Here is a 26,414-nt window from a genome sequence, read left to right on the forward strand (position 1 = left end):
TATGGACGGAGTGTTGAACATGCCACTGGAATCAAGCTATCCTGGCTGAAGAGGGGTGAAACCCCGAAACCGGTCCTAGGACGCTTGTTTCCAGTCCAGGGAGGACCTGGCTTGGCAGTTCGGGCTGGACTGTTCCCATGGAGCACAGGGTCAAGGCTGATTTGCATATGGCTGGGTTCAAACTGGAATGGCATGGTGAGGAAAAAAACAATGGGTTTAGGCCCAGATCTCTGTACTCGGGTGAATGTATGACATTTTTCTGCATTCTGTCCATCAACTGTTGTTTTTGCATTTGTCACTCCGAGTGGGACGGCTATGCCCAGACGTGGGTCCCATGCTCTCCATGCCACTGGAATCAAGCTATCCTGGCTGAAGAGGGGTGAAACCCTAAAACCGGTCCTAGGATTCTTGTTTCTAGTCCAGGGAGGACCTGGCTTGGCAGTTCGGGCTGGACTGTTCCCATGAGGCACAAGGTCAAGACTGATTTGCATATGGCTGGGTTCAAACTGGAATGGCATGGTGAGCAAACAAACGGTGGATTTTGGCCCAGATCTCTGTACTGAGATGAATGCATGACATTGTTCTGCATCCTGTCCATCAACTGTTGTTTTTGCATTTGCTATATCTTGAAGGCTGATGATATCCGCCTGCCATTGATAATCTATTTGCAGATTAACGATTGTAGGGCGCCTCTTAAATGGCCGTCTGGCGGGTTTATGGAGTGAATACGCCTCCTCTCGTGATAAACAGGTCTTCACCCGGTCTCTGCTTACAGGTTCGTTTTCATCTACAGCCCTTCTATACAGAGCTTAGGCGCTTCCCAAGCTGCCAACTCCCCTTGTATCATAATAAAGTTTTCTTAACCTGGCCCCCGGCATGTTATCATTGTTGCACCCCAGGCAATGAATGACATTTGTTTTGCATAAGGACCTTTTATTAAAAGTAAAGAAAAATGTTAACAAAACATAAACAGAAGGTACTTTACATTTTCACAGTAAGCTTTGTAAGGATGGATTAACACATAGCCACCTTGCGGTGTAACATTCTACTACTTTGTTCTAAATACACACTATCGTGTAACGTTAAATAAGACCTTATTTAAAATAGTCTTTGGGTGGCCAAAGACCTTATTTTTCTATTTTTTTTATACAGATTACAAATACGCCTTTCTATGAGTCTTTCTATCAAAAGCCGCGCACAGCCCCTGCATACATGTGAAGCTCGGGTCATGGGCGTATCGGATCTCATTCTTCACTGACAAGATCCTCACCATATCAGGATGGACATATTTCTTTTCAGTGTACAGCCCGTACACCACCCTTATTAGTTTATACACCTTGTACGGGTCCAACAAACTACAAATATATCATATTCTTCTTGTTCTGTATGATTCGCACAAACATTCGTGCGCCGTCTGCTGAGGATCATTCAATTAGTGTCCGTGACAAAGGCTGTAATAGTCACGCTTGACACAGTTTAGTATCACTGCCGCTGCGAAACCCTTAACACACAGCCTGGCATTGTAGGACAATCCTGGATCTTCCTTTCACACGCGCCATTCTTAGTGCCGCATACACACTTGTCGCACCCATCACTGTTTTGGCATGTGGAACTTTCAGCCTGTTTTAAACACCACAGATAATTGAAAATTACAGTGTTCGCTTTTGCAGGCCGCCATTCTGCCGCAGGCCTTTTTGGAGCTGCTCTCTAGGGTTCAAAAGAAGAAAGATTGACAGTCCGTTAGTTCAAGAAATAAAATACATCATTATGTAATTGCCTGCGCATAACATTTTTACTATCCTCCGCATTTTCACCGCCCTCTGCGGCGGCTCTGAAATCTTGAGAGTCGCTAATGTCCTGCGATGCCCCATCATCTTCGACGCTTGTACCAGGCTGTTGCACAATGACCTTCTCAGGATCCGTATCCTCCTGTAGACCCAAGTCTTCATAGACAGGTGTGTTAGGAGGTGCTACAGCTTCTTCACCATAGGGCATTATGAAGTATGTGCATCCAGCTGGGGTTGCTCTCTAGGAGTCAAAAAGAAGAAAGATTGACATGTCATTAGTTTAGTTGAAGAAATAAAATACATCATTATGTAACTGCCTGCTCATAACATTTTTACTAACCTCAGGATTTTCACCGCCCTCTGCGGCGGCTTTGAAATCTTGAGAATCTCTAATGTCCAGCGATTCCCCATCATCTTCGACGCTTGTACCCGGCTGTTGCACAACGACCTTCTCAGGAGCCGTATCCTCCTGAAAATGTCTTCATAGATGGGTGTGTTAGGTGGAACTATCGATTCTTCATCCTCCTCCATGTCCACGAAGCTTAGGCCAGCATACACGCTGCCACTACACGAGCTTTCACTTTCGCTGCTGTCGACCTTAATTGGGGACATCCGGCATACTCAATCCTTGAGACTGAGTTCTTCCACACGCCGACAAAGGCCATTGTCAAAACCAGTAACGTCTCAACCCATATCCGTAAGTGTTTCTTGTTGAGCATTCTCGTCCATTGACAGGGGTGTTAAGCTGCGGTTATATCTGTTGATAGTGGGCTGGAAGCCACCCAACACTGGCCTTTTCACGAGTGGGCTGTATCTCTTCATTTTGCTGTGGGCACCTTTTCGTATTCAGGCGTCTGCTTGCTGTACAAGGCTCTTAATGATGCCTTATATGTATCCTAAACAACCTCTAAAAGGGGGCGTACACCTCTACACCACAGCAAGGGCATACAGCCGTCATAGGGCTCTGGTTCGCTGATGTCTCCAAAAGCAGCCCCGCCCTATGACAGCCCACCCCTTGAGTCAAATGGGCACCTACATCCATCATGAGGGCGTGGCATTTGTCACTTTTAAGGACACATCGAGGGGGCGTGGCACCTGTCACTTGTAAGGACACACCAAGGGGGCTTGGCACCTGTCACTTTTAAGGACACATCGAGGGGGCGTGGCACCTGTCACTTTTAAAGACACAGTGAGGGGCGTGGCACCTGTCACTTTTGGGGACATACATGATGAGCAAAGGTATCCTAACTTTCTACTGAGGAGTGAGTGTTTCTCCATGTGTTCACGGAAATAGTGAAATCAGCACATGATACCTGGCAAAGGGTGTGCATTAGTCATCTTTATAACAACAGTTAATTTTGTGTTTACTTCTTTAGTCAGCACAGCAGCACAAGGTTAGTTGTGTGTACATTGACACTCGTGATGCATATCTTGTTTTTTTCATGTTTATTTTGGCAAGCTATTCAGATTCTAAGGACACAAATCTGAATATTATTGTTATTTATTTACCCGTGAGATCTCTTCTTATGGCTGTGCCAGTGCTTAATTTGAGCTGGTGGTTGCCAGTGGAGGGCACCAGCACTTATTTTTCCGCATCATTTTTTTTTCAAGCAAGCGCAAAAGAAGAAAATTACATAGATCAGAGAGACGGAGGAAGAGAAAGACAGCAAGCAATTACAAAAGGAGAAAGTTGGAACATGCTGGAGTGAGTTAAAGGGAGCAGGAGTGTCTGGTAGTGAATTAAAGAGGTATGAGGTGGTTTTGAAGCTACAAGCCTTGGTGTTCCACGTGCCCACATTTAATTGCACCGGCCCAGGGCTGCTGAGCACTCCTTCTTTCTCAAATTAAGCACTAAACTGCACCTCTCGGAAGTAATGGTGTATTAAAGCATGTCATTTAAATTGGATGAGAGGCAAAGACACGTCCCCAACTATTAAGCTCAAGTAATTTACTATTCTGACACCCGTCCTGCAATATAAGGGGAAATGTGTATTTTCTGAAGTCTCAAGCCAGCTAATAGAGAGGAAATTATGCATTTGTAGGAAAAATGTGATTGGCCCCAGAGCAAGCAAGCAACGAAAATGGATACCCTGATTGCAGGCTAGATAGCAAAACACAGCAATGATTAGGCTTCAGAGTCCCTCCCAAGCCTCTTGTCCACGGTGCCACTGTGCCTGCTACACCAATGATAGCTACGTCCCTGGTCTCTGCATGCATCAAATACATGCTCATTAAAAGTGGTACGGCATGTGAAGACGGGTATCTCCAACAAATAGAACACCAAGAGCATTTGCAATGAAATAGACATTAGTAGATCAGGCCAGTCATGTTTTGTAAACATTTAGGTACAGGTCAAAAACACATTCAGACCACAGCCATCTATGGTCGACTGCCAATAAACCTTGTCCAGATGTGGTTTGAGGTTGAACACGCAAATCGTGGACGATTATTAGGGATACTCAATTTGCTTTCAGACTGTTCCCAATACATGCACATGATATTTACGTACTGAATTCTATTTAAAAGAGATATTTCTTTTAAGTCAATTAATTCTACACTGTGAGGACCTCTATTAGGAGACCTTTAGCTCAATGACACAATCTCCGATTGGAAATCATCAATGAGGATATTCCTGGAGGCTTGCATGGCAGCAGAAAAGACAGCGGAGTGAGCCTGTTTAATAGTTTGCCTGGTGATAGATTTGTTCTTTGCTTGGTGCCAGGAGACAAAGAGAAAGTTTAAGAACTCTATTAGTGTCTAATTGTATCACTTGTATGTTTTGGTCTGTCAATTAACTTTTCTGAAAAGGAAGGCATTCTCCAGAAATACAAGCTTAGCCAATGGAAGACTTAAAGGAGAACACAACCGTGTTCAATTGTCCTCAGCAGAGAAGAAAAAACCGTGGTCATGGTAGAGTTTTCAAATTAATTTTTAAAGGGTCACTCATCTGAAAGGGCACCCTGGTGTAATCTATTGCTGCTTGAATATATGTATTTTTTTGACTTTTTTGTAAAACACTTATAACGACCAGGTGGAGGCCTCAGGACTGTTTGCATATGGTATACATAGAAGAGATGGGCTTCACTTAGAGGCCCCATGCTTGGGCCTGCCGAGCTACAGTAGCAATAATATCACACGCACATAGTACTATGATGTGAGCCGAAAGACCCTGTGCGGTCTTTGCTTATTTATTGTAAAGCCTCTGGCCATGCATAGTCAGGTGATGTGCAGGATACAGTTCCAGGGCATTCCAGCACAGCTGGGTTGGTGCCTGGTGCACGTTACATATAGCACACTCACACAAACCTGGTGGTGCAGGAGCCAGACGAACCAGGGACTGCGAAACAAAATGTGTCCGACACTGAATAAATGGCCAAACAGTAACTAACTTCAAGTTCCAAGCAGACTGCTGTTTGGTGTAATCAATATTTGGATTCAATACTTAAGGATTTACAATACACTGTTTCTGCATTTAGGCAGCGTCATTTGTGAATATTTTATATATGTATTAACAACAATCTACCTGGCAATCAAGGGGTATCTCAACAGAGAATTACATTGTATTTAATGTATCTGGAATTGTATCAAAGTTCTTGCAATAAAGGATTGCAGGCATGGCAGATAAAGGGGGTAATTCTGAGTTAGGAAGAAGCAGCACATCTGTAAAAAAAAAAGCGGCAGCTATACTGTTCACTCTATTTAGATTGAAAAGTTCAAGTTGGTGGTAATTAGCGATTTCCTTTAAAAAAGCACTTTTTTGCTTTTTTTTAAGTGCCATGTGGCACACATTCAAGCCCTTAGGGCATGTATGTGCGCCACATGTGCACACATGCACATTTTAGGGGTGCAACAGGGTGTCCTTTTGGAACCCTGGCACCCTTGAAATTGCTCCCGCAATTTGCGAGTGCCTCTTGGTGACTCGCAAATTGCGGGAGCAATTCCTATTCATTCCTATGGGCATCTTGGCCCATAGGAATGAATGGGAAAGTGTTCCTTAATTGCGAATCGCAATTTGCGATTCACAATTGAGGAATATTAAGGAATCGGAAAAAATATTGCGATTCCTACCTACATGGCATTTTGCGATTCCTTAATAGCAATTCCCTAAAAATCGCTATTAAGGAATCTCAAAAATGCATTTACCTACATCTGGTCCCAGGTCTTTACAGCTTTCCTGACAGCAAGTAGACTAGGTGCTATTTTTATGCAGAGAGGATGTATGTGCCATGCTTTGGATGCTTCAAGCACAATGCTCTTTCCGCTCCATCGTACTTGTTTAAATCTTGGCAGTGCTATTAGTTTTGCATTTGCTGAGCAAAGATTTGTGGTAGGGAGATACTGTTTGAAACTCTGGTTCAAAAAATCAAAATAGCGATTCCTACACATTCCTTAATTGCGACACGCAAATTGCGAGTCGCAATTAAGGAATGCCGTCCCATTCATTCCTATGGGCATGAGCAATTTGCGAGTACCAATAGGTACTCGCAAATTGCTCATGCAATTTCAAGGGTGCAAGGGTGTCAAAATGACACCCTATTGCACCCCTGAAATTGATCTGTGCACATATGTTGCACACACACATGCCTTCAGGGCATGTGTGTGCGCAACATGAAACTTTGAAAAATGCACAAAAGTGCATTTTTCAAAGTTTTTGCAAAATACCATGAAGTTCAACTTCATGGTAATTTGCTCCCCCTATTATCGAAATCGCTAATTTTTTTACTTTAATGCATTGCATTTAAGGAATCTCAATTTGGGATTCCTTAAATGCTATCGCAATTTAAGCAATCGCAATTTAGAGATTCCTTAAATTGCGATTTTTGCATTTGGGATGATGCATCCCAAATGCAAAACTACCGGTCGCGACCGGTTTTTCCTTTGATGCATGTGCCTGCATGTCTCCTCAGCCTTTGCAATAAAAAGAAATCTATCCCATGAGTTTTCAAAACAAATTCACTCTTTCAAATTCAGAAAAAAAGAAGAAATATTATCAGTAGCATAAAAACAGCATGAAACCATCTTCAAAGAAAAAAATGCTTTATTTGTAAAAGCATTATTGACCATCATGAATAAAAGGATAGACATGAAATGGAGATGTATCTTAAATCTCAGAATAAACCATACCAATGTGACTTTCTGTTCAAGCTACTGAACACCTACAAGAGAATTGTGAAACTAATGAGATCAGACATAGAAGCAAAAGATGTTCTTCAGCTCAGGTCACAAGAGTATGAACAAGAGATGATCCAACAAAATTGATAAAAGAACACATTTGAACGTGAAAGAAAGAAACTACAACCAGAGAAGAATGAATCAGCTACATTCAAACAAATCAAAAGGGAAGTAAATCTAAAACTAGTTATGGAGTTAAAAAATGTATAATCGAAGCATAAAATAGAATGTTCATCAGTGACATAAAAGGCCTTCAAGAAAGCAAGAGGCCAACGGGAACAAATCCTAATGACCGAAACATCCCACAAAATGGTATATGTAAACAAGAAATATTTTAATTGCGGGAATGAAGCACATTACTTATTAGCAGACACAATAAAAAAATAACAGACCAAAAATCACATCCACTCAGTACGTAATCACAACAATGCAATGCGCAATACAAAACAATAAATGTTGCACACCTTTCACACATACTACACATAGCTATATGCTTCCCAAAATATACCAGAGGTAGTGCTGGGAAACTATTTAGAACATTTTCACTTCCCCTTGCTAGATGTAGAAGAACCCTAGATCACTCTAAGAATAGATCACAGAAAAGGGAGTAAAGGCAGCAATCACAGACATGCCCAATAACAAATCCCCATTCAGAGATGGGTTTACAGCTACAATCTAAAAATCCTTTAAAAATATAGTAGCCATTCCACCATCTATCCAATATATTTAACAACTTCTTCCAATCACAGACAACGTTTCAGATGCAAAGACAGAATCAACATTATTATTTTGATTATTATTATTAAAATCCCACAAAGAAAGCAATCCTGTAAATCCTACTAGCTGATAGCATTACTAAACCTAGATGTGGCTTCTCCAGCCAGATCTAGATCATGAGTTACTGGTAACTCTCATGCTGCCCATAAGTAGCTCTCCTGTGTGTAGTCCATCTGACTCAATTAGAAGCATTTGCTTGGTTAAATTAATGTGTGTGTGTGAAAATTGAAAAGTGTGTATCCGAGATGAAAATGTGTGTATTTTCAAAACTCATGAGCTGATGTTTGGGGAGACTTATTAGTAATATTAACTTAATGCCAGAGGCATTGCAGCTATGGCTGGTTGAATTACCCATGTAGAGACATTCCACATTGACAAAGCATTTTTAGGTCTCGCGAGCCAAAGGCTCGAAGAGACATTTTATATGTGGGATTTTCAAAGTGCTACCCACACTTTTGGCTGGCCTAAACCTTGAGTGCACGAGATCACATGCACGTGCACAGCTGCTCCTCTGCTAATTGCATTCCCCCCTCCCTTCTCACCCAGTCCTTTGATGCTCTGCTCGATTACTTTCACTTTCGCCGCTTTGACGCTTGCATTCCCCCCTCCCTTCTCACCCAGCCCTTTGATGCTCTGCTCGCATCTCCCTCCTCCCTGGGCGTGAAGGGAGACAGAGACATCCTCCTTAATTGCTGTTTCCCCTCTGAGCCGAGAACACATCGGGTCCTGTGGACACGTTATTGATCAGCTCCAAACTCCGATACATTGCTCTCAAGTGACCATCTGTCAGAGGAAACAAGCAGCAGGCACTTAAATGACCTCTATACATAAATATGCTTTATTATATGCCACATAATTTTACACCACTCAATGCAACACAATTCCACGCCATGCTACACAATTCTATGTCACATAATTCTACTCCACATCACATAATGCCACTCCACATCATGCCACATAATTTGACAGAACACCACATAATTCAACAAAGTGTAACATAATTCCACTCCTCCCTACATGACTCCACTCCACACAATGGCATTCCACATCACACAATTGCACTCCAAGTTACACATCTGCCCTTCATGCCACACAATTGCTCTCCATGCTGCACAATTCCATGTCTCACAATTCGACTCCACACCACAGAATCCCACGCAACCAAGTTCCACGCAACGTAATTCAACTCCACACCACATAATTTCATGCCATATATTACCCCTCCAAGTCACATAATTCCACTCCAACTATTTTCAATCCACTCCATACCACATCATTTCACCCCATGCCACATAATTCCACACCACTCAAGGCCTCGCAGTTCCATGCAACACAATTCCACATCTCATAATTCCACTCATGCCACAAATTTCCACTCACACAATTCCATGCCACATAATTATACTCCATACCACATAACTCCACTTCAGTGCACAACATATAATTCCACATCATGCCACATACTATGCCACATAATTTCACTCCCTACAACATAATTCCACTCTGTGTCACATAATGCCTCTTCCCTTTCGTGCCACATAATTCAGATCAACATATTTCCACTCAACTCAATTCCTTGCCATGCGACACAATTGCACATCACATAAATCCATGCCACATAATTCTACTATATGCCACACACTTTCACTCCACACCACATAATTCCACACCACGTCACATAATTCCACTCCACATCACTTAATCCCACTCCACACAATTGCACTCCATGTCACACAGTGGCACTCCTCACAATTCCATGTCTCAAAATTTCACTCCATGGCACACAATTGCACGCCATACAATTTCACACCACACAATTCCATGGCAAAAAATTCTGCGCCACTTAAAGCCAATCCATGGCATGTAATGCCATGCCACACAATTCAAATCAACATAATTTGGCTCCATGCCACATAATTCCACGGCACGTAATTCCACTCAACACCACACAATTCATTACCATGTCACATAATTCCACTCCATGCTATATGATTTCCACTCCACTCAGTGACACTCCATGTCACCCAATTGCACTCCACATCACACAATTGCATTTCACGCCACACAATTCCACGTTGCACAATTCCACTCCAGTCAACACAATTACACTCCATGCAACACAATTCTGAACCACACAATTGAACTCCATGCCACCTAAGTGCACTCCCCCCTCATATTTCCAATCCAAGCCACATAATTCCACTCCATGTCGCATAATTCCAATCCTCTCAATGCCGCACAATACCATGCCAAACAATTCCATGCAACACAATTCTTCTCCACATAATTTCACGCCACCTAATTCTACTCTACACCACATAATTCCACTAGTCAACACCCCACAATTCCATGCCACACAATTCAACTCCATCCCACATAATTTCACTCCATGCAACATCACGACTCCACATCATGCTACATAATTCCACTCCATGAGACATAATTCCACTCCAAACCACATAATTCCACATTGTACCACACTGTACCACCTAAATTTAATCTCCCCTAACCAACATAATTTCACACCACACAATTCCACACCAGACAATTCCATGCCAGACCATTCCATGTCACATCTCATAATTCTACTCCACGGAGCATAATTCCACTCCTTGCCACCTAATTCTATGCCACACCACTTGATTTCACACCATGTCACATAATTCCACTTCACGGCACTGAATTCCTCTCCACACAATTGCACACCACGTCACATAATTGTAGTTCACGCCACACAGTAACATGTCTATCTCAGTGAATGCAAAATAATTCCACTCCACATAATTCCATGCCACATAAAGTGCTCTCCACTTCTCATAAATCCACACCACATAATTCCATTCCATGGCACACAATTGCATGCCACATAATTCCATACCACACCCCATAATTCCACACCACATCACATAATTCCACTCCACCCCCATACTTCCTCTCCGCAGAATTGCACTACATGTCACACAATTGCATACCACGCCACACAATTCCATGTCTCACAATTTCCCTCAACACCCCACAATTCTAGGCGACACCACACAAATCCACACCAATTAATTCCATGCCATACCACATAATTACACTCCATGGAACGTAATTCCATGCCACATAATTCCGCTCCACTATTAATGAATCCACTCAATAACATAATTCCACTTAGCGGCACATAATTCAAGTCCACCACATAATTTCATTCCATGCCACATATTTCCACTCCATTCCATGACACATACTTCCATTCCTCTCAACACAATTCCATGCCACACAATTCCACTCCACACAATTCCACACCACACCATATAATCCTACTTCACGCCATGTCAACTAATTCCACACCACATCCCTTAATTCCACACCATGCCACATAATTTAACTCCAGTTAACATAATTCATTTCCATACAATTGCAGTCTATGCCACACCACGCCAAAGAATTCCACATCTCACAATTCAGCTCCATGCCACACAGTTCCAAGCCACTCAACATACTTTCATGCCACATAATTTCACCCCACACATCATAATTTCACTCTGCATATTTCCACTCTACTTGACAACACGTAATTCTACTCCCCTCTACATTTGCAGAACAAGCATTTGCAATGCAATAGGTCTCGCATTTACGCAAGTTTGAGCTACTCACATTACAAATAACAATGCCTTTTATTTTTGTTTTCTTTTTTAAAACTTAAATAAAAGGCAGTGTCATTTACAATGCCAATAGCTTAAACTCGCGTGAATGCGAGACCTATTGCATTGCAAATGCTTGTTTACATTATTGCTGGGAACAGTGCCTGATGCATGCACACTGCTGGCATCCTTGTATATGTAGCCACTAATGTTAACTTGTCTGATGTGGTCAATAATAAAACTCTAATGATATTAGTAGTTCAGGATGTTTTTCATTGAACATAAGTAGCTCTTACTACAAAAAAAGTTGAGACCCCTGAACTAGATGTTACAATCTTCACACCCATTACAGTGTCGACACTAGTTCTGTATGGCTAGTGGCAATCTCATGATATCAGACAGATTGTGTACAACAAAGGCAGACTTGCAATAACGTTAGATTGAATACTCAAAAGATGGTGCAAGAAAAATTTGCAAATAGTCTAACTCACTGTCAATTACGCTGGCCAGAATTAAAACCCATTTTTTGTATCCAGACTGCTATTCTAGACAGAGGCCTGCCATATCTACAAATCAGTACTGACCCTGTTCTTCATTGTAACAGCCCATCCTGAACTGCCATTTGCGCCCCCTCCAGAAATTACCACAACTAACTCAAAACTGGTTTTGATCTAGTTATGTCTTGTCAGCAGTAGCGGTCCGTGGAGGGAGTTCCGTGGGGCGGTGAGGCGGGGCGGGGCGGGGCGGGGGAGGGGCAGGGTGGGGGAATGTAAACACCGGAATATGGATGAACGGAGGTAAGTACACATTTAAATAAATAAAACGAATTCCTTTGCGCGCGCTGCATCACAACATGCGATGCAGCGCGCGCAACGAAATTCAAAGAGGTGAGAGTCCACGTTAGCATCACCTACATATATAAAGACTTAATAGCAATCCCACAACTCCCACAAAGAATTACATGAAGAAATGGGTGCAAGAAATTGGGAAATTAATTTTGATTGATGAATGAGAAGTCATTTAGGGAAGGGCCTTTAAATGGCCTTTATGTGTACAAATCAAAGAAGGAAGAATTACCTCCAATGAGACCAAAAGACATGAGACTAAAAGACATTTTTGGATCAGCACATGTTGGAAAGGGTGTGGGGAAATGTACATCATGAGTCATATGTGGTGGTATTGTCCCAGAATTCAGGAGTATTCGGTACGAATATCACTAACAATATTGAGCAACAAATAAAGTCTATGAGGTAATGAGACTGGTAACTAGAGTGAATTCAAATAGTACCTAACTTAGCTACCTCTAGGGACTACTGGCAGCCAGTTGGAAGTTTGGAAACTGATGGAACCTCTACCAAAAGGTCGCTGGTTTTCCAAGCTGCATACTTAGCATGCCATGAAACTCCTACTGCATCTGTACACCAGTATAACAAAATCTCAATGCGTTTGGTCCCCATTTCTAACCTTTACAAAATGAAATGAAAAAGGTAATGTACTACTATATATGTCAATTATGATTAACAAATCTACAATATACCAACCCACCACAGCAGGCACATAATATGTATGCAAATTCCTAAAGACACATGAAATTATAAATGAGCAACAAGTAAATGCAACAAAGGACTAATGTAATCTGCAAATAATTGTATGGAAGAAGTATAGATCCATAATACTTAACTGGCTCAAATATATGTCTATAATCTAATACATTATACTGACCAATAATATCCCACATCTTGAAGTTATGCAAACATTAGTGTGGGCAATAGCAGCTGCACCACTGTATTTCAATCTCATCTATGTATAGTAGAGATGCTAAACTTCCCGTGACGCCACTGCTAAGAAGTCACACATATAGGAAAAAAGACTTTCTCTCAAAGTAATTAGGTTCTGAAAAGGAGCATACAATTGAACTTAATATCTTCAATAATTATCCACAAGCATGTAATTAAACATCTTTTTTTTCCAAATTATACAGAATGTTAAGGGATCCACAAAATATATGCAAAAATGGAGTGCAAGGAGTCTTGAGATTTCTTATTTTCAATTACTCTTTATTTGTAGTCAAATGCATCAGCCCAGCCAATGTGTTTTGTCCAACATGGACTTCATCAGGGTTGGAATTGTCTTTTTGAAGATCACCAAGATATTTCTCTATTACGGTAATCTCAATATGAATCGAAGGCAATAATTCCTTCAAAGTCTTTATCTAACACATGCTACAGTGGTTATAATAGAGAAACATCTTGGTAATTGTTCACTGTTGTAAGGCCTATCACTCCCATTGACTAACCTTTGATGTGGTTGGAACTCACGGAGTTTCACTCCACGGAATGCTATGGAGTTACATGAAAACTCTGCAAGATTCCACAGAGTCCTTCGAACAGGGGGAAATCATCATGTCGCACTCATTTTTAGCATCAGAACCTTGTTCTGCACTGAAAAAACAGCACAAGTGGCACCACTTGGCGTGCTAGAGATTGTTGCTGCTCAAGTTGATTTTGCTGTCGCTGGAGTAGATGTTATACTTCAGTGGCAGCTTGCTCAATTTAAATAGTCACGACTACCCGTGACCGCCCGCTTTGGCAAAATCTCAACGGGTGCTCACATAGCAAATGAAAAATGCAGTAAGGACGCCAATTTTTGCTCACATTTGCCAACTTATAGTTGGTTATCCTGACAGCTTTTGTGCCAAGCTACCAAAAAAGCACATGTTAGCGTAGTGGCATTTGTGGTTCATCTAGACAAGGTCTCCACCCCATCAAACAATAACCCAATTTCTTACAAACTTTTAGACCTGCCAGCTTTTGGGTGGTCTTTCCCCAAACCTTTTGCCTTCCTCCTTCTGTTTTTGCTGAATCCATTTTTGTTGACCTAAGGACACTGGGCACTTTACCACTGCTAACCAGTGATAAAATGCTTGTGCTCCCTGCTTTAAATTTGCCGAAATTGGCTTACTCCCAATAAGCACATTCGATTTACTTGTAAGTCCTATAAAGTGACACTACTTGTACCCAGGGCCTGTAAATTAAATGCTACTAGTGAGCCTGCAGCACTCATAGTCCGCCCAGTTAGGTAGCCCTATAAATTTGTCTCAGGCCTGCCTTTGCAGCCTTTGTGCAGTTTTTAACTGCCATTTTCACATGGCAAAATAAACCTTTTGAAAATAGGATGAATTGCGCACACCTCTGAGCTCTTCGTAACCCAGTGATCGAGTCCAGTTTTAGCATTTGAGCGTGCCACACAGGAACCTATTACTGCCTAAAACCTGTCTGAATGGATTCATGTGTAGATCCAAGTAAAGGTTTACCTGAAACTTATGTGCAGACCAACAGTATTTAACATACCAATTATACAAAGTACAACAATGCTTTTTGAATGTTTCTTCCAACAGTTTGTTTTATTTAAAATTAAAGTTTATCAAATGTTTGAACAATATATGTAGTACATTTTATACTCATGTACATATCACACAAAGAAACATATATCCTCATCAAGCTGTTCTTGTTGTACAGATGATGACTGATGCCCAATGCAAAGGAATTATGAGATGGCATACTCCCCATGACTAGCCAGAACAGCAGTTTTCAGGACTTATGGCCGTACCCTCTGGGTGGAAGTCACCCAACAATGGTGGACCTCCTCCATCAACATTTGACAGGATGATTCAACAACTATTGTTAATGTTCATTAAAAATTGAACTCACTGGTGAAGTCAGACTTTTATTAAATATCTAGGAAAAGCATCTTTTAAAAACGTACACTTTGTCTGCCTGAACCGCCAGTACGCTAATTAGCATTAGCCTGCCAGTAGATAGATCCAGCCAATGCTTCCTCTTAAGTAACTACTCCCAGTGGAGAAACAATGGCTTAGCCTTTTGGTAGTAAGACCCATGAAGGATGTATGTGACTCCTCTAAGCTCAAGTGTGACTGGAGTGGGTTCTGGCATGACATTATCTTTAAATAGACAAAGGTGGGCCTGTGTAAATGGAGATCTGGGGAAGAGAAGCCTTTTTTGCTCTGGGTCATCTGTAGCCAGATTGACAACAGCCCAATGGGAGGAGATACTGGTCCCAAAACTAGTTTTGTGTAGTTGAGGTGAAGGGGACTGCCTTTTTTCCTAAACCCACCTTTTGTTGGCATATCAGCAGCCTACAAAGGCAGTAGGGTGCTGACATATTAGATTTGTCATATAAGGCACTACTGGATAGTTTCCAGTAAGGCACAGACGATGTGCTTAAAAAGTTGCAGCAATGAATAATTTTCTCCTTGGTCAGAGAGGGTTCAGAAGTAACCCCCACCCACTGGATAGTGAATGGTACAAAGGTGGCACTTTATCCAACAATTCACCAGAACACACCTAGGCCTGTGAATTACCAGGACAGCGCTCAACCTGCTGTGTGAGACTTGTGTGGAGACCAAAAGGGCTTGACCTGCTCCTACTTTTACCCAGACCCGAGAAGTTAACTCCAAGGTTCTGTTGACTGAACTCCTGTGAGGCTACTGGGACACAACAAGCTTTTTCCCTGAAATTAACAGTTGTCCAGTAGGAACTAGATCTGGACTAGACCTTGCGGGTGGCCTCTGTTAGAGAGAATCCTGGCTTTTCAGAAGTGCGGCCCCTTTTGGTCCTGGGAGCTTTAGAAGAGAACACAGGGAGCTGCTCCAGAAACAATTTAGCCTTCCAAGACCTCCGAGTATCAGCAATTCCTGCAGCGGATGAGTCTAATTTTGAGAGGAAATTCCAGAATATGGCTTGAGTCTTATGCCACATGAGGATATTGAGCGCCATAGAAAAATGTTAGAGGGTAGAAATCTTGACCAGGCGAAGGTGCAAAAATTCTGTTAAAGCCAAAGGCTTCAGTGGGATCTTCTGCCGTGGCTGTCTGAAATCAAGAGTGCTTAGTCTGACACAACCTGCAGTCTTGCTGTGCAGTTGGATTTCAACTTCCATCTAAGGGACTAAGTCAGATGGTAAGATTTTTGACCGGGATGACCTGTTATGTCTCTTTTTCTTTCTTTCCAGTTCATTAGTGTCACGATGCTCCTGATGGATGTTTGTGCCTACAGGTATTAATTATGTAGTTAATTAATGAAATAATTTATTCATACCACATTTTATTGTAAACAGAAACTAAAAAAAAGTACAAAAAAGCAGTCAGTTTTGGAAAATTCACACCATCTTTAATTCCTTTGTAGACTGCCTGTGCGTTTTGAGCTGAAAGGAGTCATGCTCATTGAATTTGATCACCTTACCTTTAGTCTACTTTTTGCATTCAATTATACCTTTTTACCTTACAAGTACTAGTCTATCTTTACTGTTAATGGAAAACGAAAACTGAGAAACCACATTGGAGGAAACCAAACATTGAAAACCAATTTTAAGGAAAGAAAATTAAAAGAAATACAATAAAAAATTAAGTGAAACATTGTAAAGGAAACGTAATTTTAAGGAAAAATCCAAAATTACATTACACTTGGGTGGAGTTTAGGGCTACTGTGGGGTTTTGGGGTTTAGGTATGGGTAATGCTTAGTGTGATGAGGATTTTTTAGGGGTCAGGAATAACTGAAGTTCGGGCATAGAAAGGGGCAATTAGGGTTCAGAGATGAGGGGAGTGTAGGGGTAGCAAGGGGTTTTTAGGTTTACGGATGAGCGGAGTTTAGGTGTGTGAGGACTTTTTAGGTTTCAGAGATGGGTAGAATGTAAGGTTTTTCGAGGGGTTTTAGGGTTCATGGATGGGCAGAGTTTATGGCTGGTGAGGGTTTTTAATGTTCAATTATGTGTAGCGGCTGGGACGGTGAAGTATTTTTAGGGTTAAGGATGGGGTGGAGTTTTGTGTGGGGAGGGGTTTTAAGGATTCAGAGCTGAGTGGAGATTATATGTAGAAAGGGATTTTAGGGTTTAGGGATGAGTAGTTTAGGGATAAGATGAGTTCTTATGGGTCATGGATGGATGGTGTTTGAGGGCAGTGAGGTTTTTTTTGCAGTTTAGGGATGGGTGAAGCTTGGGTGTGCTGGGATGTTTTAAGGTGTATGTGATGATTGGGGCTTAGGCATAAAAAAGGGGTTTGTAGCCTTCAGTAATGGGTGGAGTTAGGAGTAGTGAGTGATTTTATGGCTTAGGGATGGTGGAGGTTTGGGGCAGCAAGGGCTTTTAACCTTACAGGATGAGTGTAGTTAAGGTGTGGTGAGGAGTTTTAGGGGGGGTCAGGGATTGAGTTTAGGGGTTGCGAGTGGTCAGCAATGGATGGTGTTTACAGATGGTGAGTGCTCAGCAAATTAAAAGCACCCAAATTGATTGTTTGACAATGTAAAAGATATATATGTATGAAATAATGTCCCATGAAGAAAAGCACTGAAATTAATATTTCCAACAAAACTGTTTCTGAATGTAAGACCTGCACCTATTGCATCTACGCTAAAAAAATAAGCATTCCAAAGCCAATTGCAACAAAAGAGACAATGAACTAATTGGTTTCCATGATAAGGTAAATGTCATTCATTCTAACGATTTTCATTAAACAGTCTGCTCCTGGTTCAAGGCCGAGAAAGAGAACATCGGAGGTAACTGGGAAATCGAGTGTGCTCTCCTATTTCCAGGGCCTAGGAAGAAGGAAGTTGGGCTCTGGTATAGGAAAATGTTGGAAGCAGAGGAAGTGCAGTCCCCTCCACTAAATCGGGTTTGGAAGTCTACGAGGCTGGAGGCAGATTCAGCTACCTTGTACGATCATTCTTTCAAAGTACTCTATAAATATGTTAGGACTGTTTCTCCTAAAAAGAATCATTTTTATACTATAAACAGGCTATATTACACACCAACAAAACTAGCAAAGTTTGTAAACCCACCCCCTCTTTGCCCAAGATGTGGGCTCATAGAAGCGGATGATATTCATATTTTCTATGATTGTTCGGCAGTTGGCCCCTTCTGGGGTAGAGTGAAGAGGGCTATTGAGAGCATTTTTAAAATAAAGCTATGTTTGAACTTAGCTAGAGTTATGTTTGGCCTGGATGCAGAACTCATTGCTGAATTGAGGGAGACACAAGTTGCATTATTTTTTTGTTTCATTTTGATTGCTCGAAGAGAAATATGTAAGATCTGGAAGGATGCCAGCCCTCCACTATATGAAAATTGGCTTTGAGCTACACTTAGAATTGGACGTTTAGAATCACTTTTAACTCACAATGTAAATAGCACTGTGTGGAAACCCTTTATTGAATGAGGAATAGCAATGAGGCTGTAATAAAAATACACGAGGTCCAATGATTACACCATGCCTTGGTATAAAAAAGGCAGGCCGGGTTGGCCCCAGGCGAAAGCAAGAACTCAGGCTCGGGGTGCCCAGGACAAGATCGGGCCATAGGAGATAATTTGCACTCGTTAGTGGGGAGATGAGGACTAATAAAAAAAAAAACTTTAAAAAAACAGTTTAGATAAAATGTTTTTTCTGTAATGGTGTTCCCTGGATGGGAAACAACCGTTACAACGCATGGATTGCAACGCATACTTTTAAACCCGCATGCCATTACAACGTAATTGGCTTGCTGTAGGGGGTATAAGATGTATGATTGAACTCCAACACCTTTCCTACTGTTACACAGACTGGAGTTGGAATAGTAAATGATACTATTCCAAACTACAGCGCACCCCGATAGCAAGTCGGAGTAAAAGATTGCGTTGTAACTGCATGCCGGGTAAAAGCATGCGTTGCAACGTCACACAACCAGCAACTACAAAACAAACAAAATAGAAGACTGTTTTGTAAAATTCACTACATCTTTAATTCCTTTGTAGACGGGCTGTGCGTTTTGAGCTGAAAGTAGTCAATCTCATTGAATTTGGTCCTCTTAACTTTAGTCTACTTTTGGTCTTCAATTTCACCTCTTTTCCATGCATGTGCTAGTCTATCTTTCGTAGCTGCAAAATTGTTGTCTATCACAGCGTTCCTGGCTAATGCACTATGACAATTTGCAAATCACAGTGCGCTTTTTGTAAATTGACAAATGCTGGTTTTCATTAGAACGCGCAGTATTTCTTCAGGAGCCCTGCACAGGAATATTTTGAGTGAAAAATGGTGTAAATGCCCCATTTTTTTTTTAATCCAGAAGGGTCAAAGAGCCTTGTGCAAATTAGACTTATTGCTAACCAAGCTCTTTGTATTATCCTCCTTCTCCTAAGAGCACAAATTGCTAAACCCCAGTCTAAGCACTACTCATCAGTGAGTTGAAGCTGATCGGGGTTTCAGTAAATCCTGCCTTGGGTGCTCACATCCATTTGGTTTTTCCAACTCTGGCGATCCTTGAACACGCTAAAAAATTTTGTCCACACAATTTTCTTCAAAATGTGCAAAATGTAGGCTTGTGAACTTCAGATCGGGTAAAAACCCATGCAGTTGGTATATTGTGCATCATTTCAATGTCGGGATGATGTCCGCAGCTGTTACATGCAATCCAGGTGTCATCATATATTTGCTGAGTGCACAATTAACACGCAAGATTGAGTTGTAATGAGGCGCACAGTGAGGTGTGGAACAGAGTTTTGGCGAGGCGCACAGTTTTTTTTACAATCATCAAAAAAGGTATTAATTTAGGGCTCATTTATGGCATTTTTGTCTAGGCTGTGCTGCCTTATGCCAAAGTGAAAGGGCAGGACTGCACCATTTTTAGACGATAGGTTGCATTCCTGTCTTTTCTCCGAACTGGAGCAGTTTTGGCAACCTAGTTCCAATGTAGGCACCGTTGCACTATGAAGGGTGCCTCCGTTGCAGGCAGGATTATTTTTGTGGAGAAAGGGGTACTTTCCTGCACAAAAACAATCCTGCAAGAGGTTTGTTTCCCTCTTTCCATGTGTGCTCCAGAATGCAGAATGGGAAGAGGAGAAAACAAGAAGAAATAAACATCTTTCTCCTTGTTGCACCTCACCTCGCAAGGAGCACGGATTTGAAACTTCCCCAGGTTTAGATCACTTTGTAAATCTGGAGCTGCGTCAAATTCCATTGGTGTTGCGTGGGAACACCCCCTGCAAAGCCCATGGAACCCCTCCTGTGCACAGAGTAAGGCAACACTGCAATTTGCGCTGGGTCACCTTACTCATGATTTATGATCCTACCCAAAGCCATGCGGTGTGGCTTTCGGTGGCTTCATAAATCTTTATGAGAGCCCTGCCTCACGCATGTACCACTTTACGGGTCGGTCTCGGTCTCATAAATAAGCCTCTTAGTTTGCATGCTTTGCCCGAGTGGACGATTAGATCCCAATATAGTGATCGAAATGATGAACCTGCAGCAAATTCGAGTCGACTACCACTATATCATCAAGGTAAGTAGATATTGATTTAAAAATTGTAAATCAATCATTCCCCCTACCTGCTCACTGTGCAATGTAGTGCAAGTCGATAATGTCAAAGTGATACTGCAAACCTGATACTGCTGCAGAAACAACCTGTCAGGCGAGCAAGGCTCGCGCCACCGCCCCGGCGCACTTTATTCTGCCTGTGGCAATGGGCGGCCGAGGCTTCCACGCGCAGCGCTCTATACCCAGATTTCATCGTGGCATTAACGCTCCTCTATTTAAATATACACACTGGTTACCTCCCTTTGTTTGTTACGTTGCTTGCAAACTTCACCTCTTCAGCATGGCTCATTCTATCTGAGCTTGGAAAATGAATCTGATTTGAAGATTCATTCAGAAACAGAAACAGCATTGCATATTTCACTTAAAAGTCGTCCGTAGAGCCAGCACACATAAAATGCAAAGTGAAGTTTAAAAGCTGTACTTATTATAACATGGAATGAAACAAAGTTACATTCGGTAGGGTGTACATTCACTTAATAATTAGAAACGTTTCAGATATATAATAGTTCGCGGTCACCTTTTAGTCTTTTCCTGACATATATATATCCGCATCGCTCACCTTGTACAGGTCCTTCCTTGATTCTCACCACGCTCGTGTCTGGCGCCTGGTTAGGTGTTGTTTGCTGCCTGTAACTTTCAGCAGACAGGCGGAGCTTTAAATGCTGTCGAGACCACACAGCCGACAGGCACGCACGTTATGCAAATGCAGCTGTTTCGTCATATAGTTTGTGTACTAATTGTTAAATGAAATGAACTTCAACAGAAGCATCACTCAAGACAGCTTGTACTTAATTTAAGGACATTGTCAAGAATTCTTTCTTAGAGATGCTTGTCTTCTGTGGCAGACACCATGTTGAAAGCAATTTAGCTTAGTTTCCTGTCAACATTTCCAGTTTACAAAGATGACAATCGTAAGCGTCCACTCGCTAAAGCAGCTGGTGGCTGGAATTAAATCCTCAGCAGCCTCGTTTTACCTCAGTAGCACCCGAAGGATTTTGGGAGCACTGGGCAAGAAATATTTTAGGAGCCTTTTTTAGAACAACTTTAAATTGTAGTACCTATTTTTGCAAACTCCCACCCTATATTGCCTAAGAATATTGAATTAAAAGTTAAAGATTAAGTTACAAAGTTATACAAAAGTGAGCCAATGAGACAGTTCACTTTCCCAGCAGGCCACTTGGAAGGCGTGGACACTGGGCAATTGCTCACTTTGCCAATGATTTAGAATGTCTCTGTTCTACCTGAGGGTGAGAGAAATGCAAAGAGACGAAGCTGCAGAAAGCCCCGGGTCCTCTAGGCGCCGGTTTCTTAGTGTTCATGCCTTCATGAGTCCTGAAGTGCAGAGCCGTCAGCGGCTTGCGAGACTGTAGGGAACGTCAGGGCAGCAGCTCCTACCCCTGGCTAGCCTGAATTACGGCAGAAGGAACACCATGTAGGCTGGGGACCAGCTGGCAGCTTTAGGAGTTACTGGAAGGAGAGACTATCAGCTTTCCAGCTTGGCAAATAACTTCGAGGGAACCCACATGATTTTCTTGTAGACATCTCCATAATTTGTCATACTAAATCTTCCAGGAGTAGGTTGGGCTCACCTGCTAATCTCACTCATTTCAAACACATTTTGCAGGGCTTATTTTAGCTTCCGGATACATATGTCAGGGCTTGAAAAGGCATTGATCTCACGTTCCTTTTTGGCGTGGCGGCCGATACTCCTCTTCTTTACCAGCAAGGGACCACGTGTGGCATTTTTTTCCCTTCGTGTCCTCGTGTTGCAGAGTCAGTCTGTATTAACTAGTTTGAATTAACCCTTAAGCCACCCAAATCTCTTGCTAAGTTTGAAAATGAAGTGATCACACTTGTAAGGCACTAACTTCGGATGACCTATAAATGAATGTGTGTCTCATTATCCATACTGTACCTCTAGTGTACAGCCCCGGCTTGGCTACGAATCCCTCAACACGGCGCCCTCTTGAGATAATGGTTTAGAGCATTCTTCCAGTGTTGGCCAAGAGAAAGAAAATGAAGGGAGAGTTTTTCCTTGGAGCGCAAGGACCTCACATTTGGGGAGCTTTGTAACAGCTGCAGAGAATATTAATACTGGAGAAATTCAGCCAAGCTCTCCTTCATGTGGACTTCTTAAAGTACAAGAATGTCGTGGGAGAGGTTGTGGAGGAAGAGAGAGAAAGGTGGAAAGGGGGCTCTGGATTTCCGGTCCATTGTTGGGCTTTTCAGCTGAAAAACTGCATAATATTGGCCGGACATCATCTGAGCCAGTCAGGGTTGGGATGTTTAATGCAAGTCATGTTCAGGGATGTCGAGCAGGGTGGCTCACACTTCTTATATCAATGTGGTTTCCTGAAATACTTCAAGACTGAAAGTCATTGGAGCTGCAGCTAATCTATGGTTTGATCTCAGAACAGGATGTGGTTTATCCTACTATGGTGAACTTGCTCTGATTTGGAACTCACCAGGACTGGGGGGGGGGGGGCGGGGGTGGGGGGGGAATGCATGAATGACAAGCCCACACTCCATCTGAGGCAAGCTGGGTTGGAGAATTGGGGGCAGTTGGTGCAGTGGGATAAGCTGTGTGCGTCAGAAGACCTGGTGACCAAAACCTCAGGACGGTTACTGAACTACAAATTAAATCAACTGAGTAAATGAGGTCATGAAAAAGGGCATATAGTAAGGCAGTCTGTCCGAATCAAATTGGAGAGGCTGGGCACCAACACGAGAAATAAAGAGGTAGCCACATGGTAAGGATTTTAAGTTACTACAAGACCTGCAGGAAAAATGCTTGCAAATGCTGAATCTTGAAAATAAATGGCAAGTATCTATGCATACTCTTTATAAAACAGTTAAAGCAGCCCCACTCAGGAGAAAACATTTGTTCCCTTTATACAGAACTTATTGGAGGCTGCTGAAGCTGCAGAAAATCTAGATGAATAGTAATGGGAAGTGCTACAAGTGGGGTTCTGGGAAAGCAGGAGACTGGCATGTGTTTGTTGAGTGCCCGATGATAGAAGAATTGCAGAATAATCTGGGTAAGACATTATCAGAGATCATGCATCAAGAAATTAAGGGCACCCATCCCTGGTTATATCTGGCATGCTTTGGGAAGAGAGGGGATCCATTAGAACTTTATTTCGGTTCAATAGAACCACAAAAGTACATTATTATAATAAAATACAATATTTCTCTACGATACATTTAGAATTTAAATAAAATTCATATATACGAGTCTTAGACATAAATAAGTTTGAAGGAAGCAAAGTAATACAATAAACAAATAGAAATTTTTAAAACCTATATTTTATGGCAAACAATCACGATAATATTATCACAATTAAAACCAGCCTAGAAAATCATTAACGTTTGTCTTTAATAAATGTTTGCATCCATTGATGAAAGGCCAATATTCTATATTTTGCCGTTCAATCTTCAACTGACTGTCGATCAAATGCCTACTATAATTTACTGCTAAGCAAACAAATGATGGACGGAATGCTGAATGAATCATACATTCACCCCAGTCAAGAGATCTGGGTTAAATCCATCGTTCTTTTGTTCACCATGCCACCCCAGTTTAGACCCAGCATATGCAATTCAGTCTTGACCCTGTGCCTCATGGGAACAGTCCAGACTGAACTGCGAAGCCAGGTCCCCACTGGACTGGAAACAAGCATCCTGGGACCGGTTTCTGGGTATTACCCTTCATCAGCCAGGCTAGTTTGAATCCAGTGGCACAGTGAGCAAGGGACCCACGTCTGGGCATACCCATCCCACTTTGGGTGAAAAGTGCTATGCAAACAAATGATGGACGGGATGCTGAAAGAATCCTGGCTGATGAGGGCTGAAAGCCCAAAACCAGTCCTAGGATGCTTGTTTTCATTCCAGGGAGGACCTGGCCTGGCAGTTAGGGGTGGACTGTTCCCATTGGGCACAGGGTCAAGACTGATTTGCACATGGCTGGGTCTAAACTGGAATGGCATGGTGACCTAAAAAACGAAGGATTTAGGCCCAGATCTCTGTACTGGGGTGAATGTATGACATTGTTCTGCATTCTGTCCATCAATTGTTCTTTTTACTATAATTTGTTGGCACTGGAGTTTTAGGCCTTTCTTTATCCGTAAATAGTTCACAGCACTTAAAAAACAGCTAACTCCAAATACAATCAATTGTGAACTATCTGTCTTTAATACTCTTACGGCCTCTTGGAACTCCCTCGTTCCCAAACCCAAAGTGGTTTTAGCCATTTTCTTCTGGAATTAAAATATTCAGAACAAAAAAAAAAAATGTGTACAATATCTTCCCCTTGGCTGTAAATGTATTAATCAAAAGGGTATCGTAGCGAAATTTTATATAAAGGGTTTTAGCCAGTTGGGGTTGGGCTTCAACCAGAACGTGTTTGAAGCGTGGCATTGGTTTAAATAGTATAATTTGAAAGTCTCCCCATCCTTTAATCTAGAGTTGCTTTGTTCAAAATATAATCCCAATAAATGCACTTTAGCTCCTTCTTCGAATTTGCAATCAATGAACTAGGGTCTGACCAAAATCTAATCAGTCCCAACTGGGAAAAACAGTTTTGCAAATGGTTGAACCAGGGAAAGGTCAAGGTCCAATAGTCCTCTTAGGCCTTGTCTGTAGTGATATAATTCATCTATTGTCCAAATTGTAATCCAGTATAGTAAAGGTCTCTTAATGCTAATGTCATATAAACAAGGGAGTTAAAGGGGTGTTTTGGGTGAGAGATGTTGGCATACGTATCACTTTATCTTCCCCCAGAATGATTGATTTCAAATTATCGCCACCTCATAATTCGGCCCCGTAAAGAGATGCTGTTTGAGCTTTACATCTATATACCTCTAATGCCAGAGAAATTGCCTTGGTGTTAGTGGCTTGTTGCTTTTTGACAATTGGCATGGCATTTTGGAGCAGGACTGTTTTGGCCTTATTTGAGTGGGGTTTCCAGGATAATATTGCATCTATTGTCATGCCCAAATAATTAAAATTGGTTACATGCTCAAGTGGTGTATGCTCTAGCACTATTGGATTTTTAGAACATTTGTGTGGTTTAATAGCCATATTTAGTCTTGCTCTGATTTATTTTGAGATCCATCATTCTGCAATAACAACTAAAACTGTCTAGCAATCTTTGTAATCCTCTGGGGTCTGGGAGAGCAGGATTGTGATTTCTGCAAACATCAGTGCACAGATATGATTCCCACCTAACCTACGTGAGTCATGGATACAATTTTGTAAATGTTGAATTAAATCATTCACGTACAATAAGAAAAGGGTGGGGGCCAAGGCACAACCCTGCCTTAATCCCCTTCTAACTGGGATAGCCTCTGTCAGTTCACCCCCTGGATCCCATTGCAATTTAGCAAAATTGTCTTGATGGAGCCTGACTATCTGTTTCAGGATCTCCTGTGGTACTCCCTGCTGTTGTAAGGATTCCCAGAGGAGATCTCTTCACATCAAGTCAAATATGGCATTTAGGTCGATAAATGCGACGTACAAATGGCCAGCCCTTAGTTTGGCATATTTCCAGGCTATGCATGACAATCTAAAAACTTGGTCAACTGTACTCGTCTTCGCCCAGAAGCCCGCCTGATATGGTGAAAGGATATCTTTCTTCACTATCCAATCTTTTAGTTTCTTCAGTAGCTGTTTCGCGTAAACTTTTTGAAGGGTATCTA

The 26,414-nt window shown here is 41.9% G+C and overlaps 1 protein-coding gene across 4 annotated transcripts in view; it reads right to left on the bottom strand.

Moving 5' to 3' along the window:
* LOC146835006 (sodium/glucose cotransporter 4-like) overlaps positions 1-22,136 on the bottom strand; it is a 736,053-nt gene extending 713,917 nt beyond the window's left edge. For 2 of the 4 annotated variants that reach the window (XM_085602669.1, XM_085602668.1), the window contains exon 1: positions 21,278-21,349. The gene's annotated coding sequence lies outside the window, so the exon portion shown is untranslated. Of the gene's footprint in view, positions 1-21,277 lie in introns of all 4 variants that reach the window. The other 2 variants (XM_085602666.1, XM_085602670.1) reach the window with 2 other exon arrangements.
* Between the last annotated feature and the right edge of the window lie 4,278 nt (positions 22,137-26,414).

The sequence above is a fragment of the Triturus cristatus genome, chromosome 4_2 (genome assembly GCF_964204655.1).
Source record: "Triturus cristatus chromosome 4_2, aTriCri1.1, whole genome shotgun sequence".
In the NCBI taxonomy this organism is placed as follows: Eukaryota; Metazoa; Chordata; class Amphibia; order Caudata; family Salamandridae; genus Triturus; species Triturus cristatus.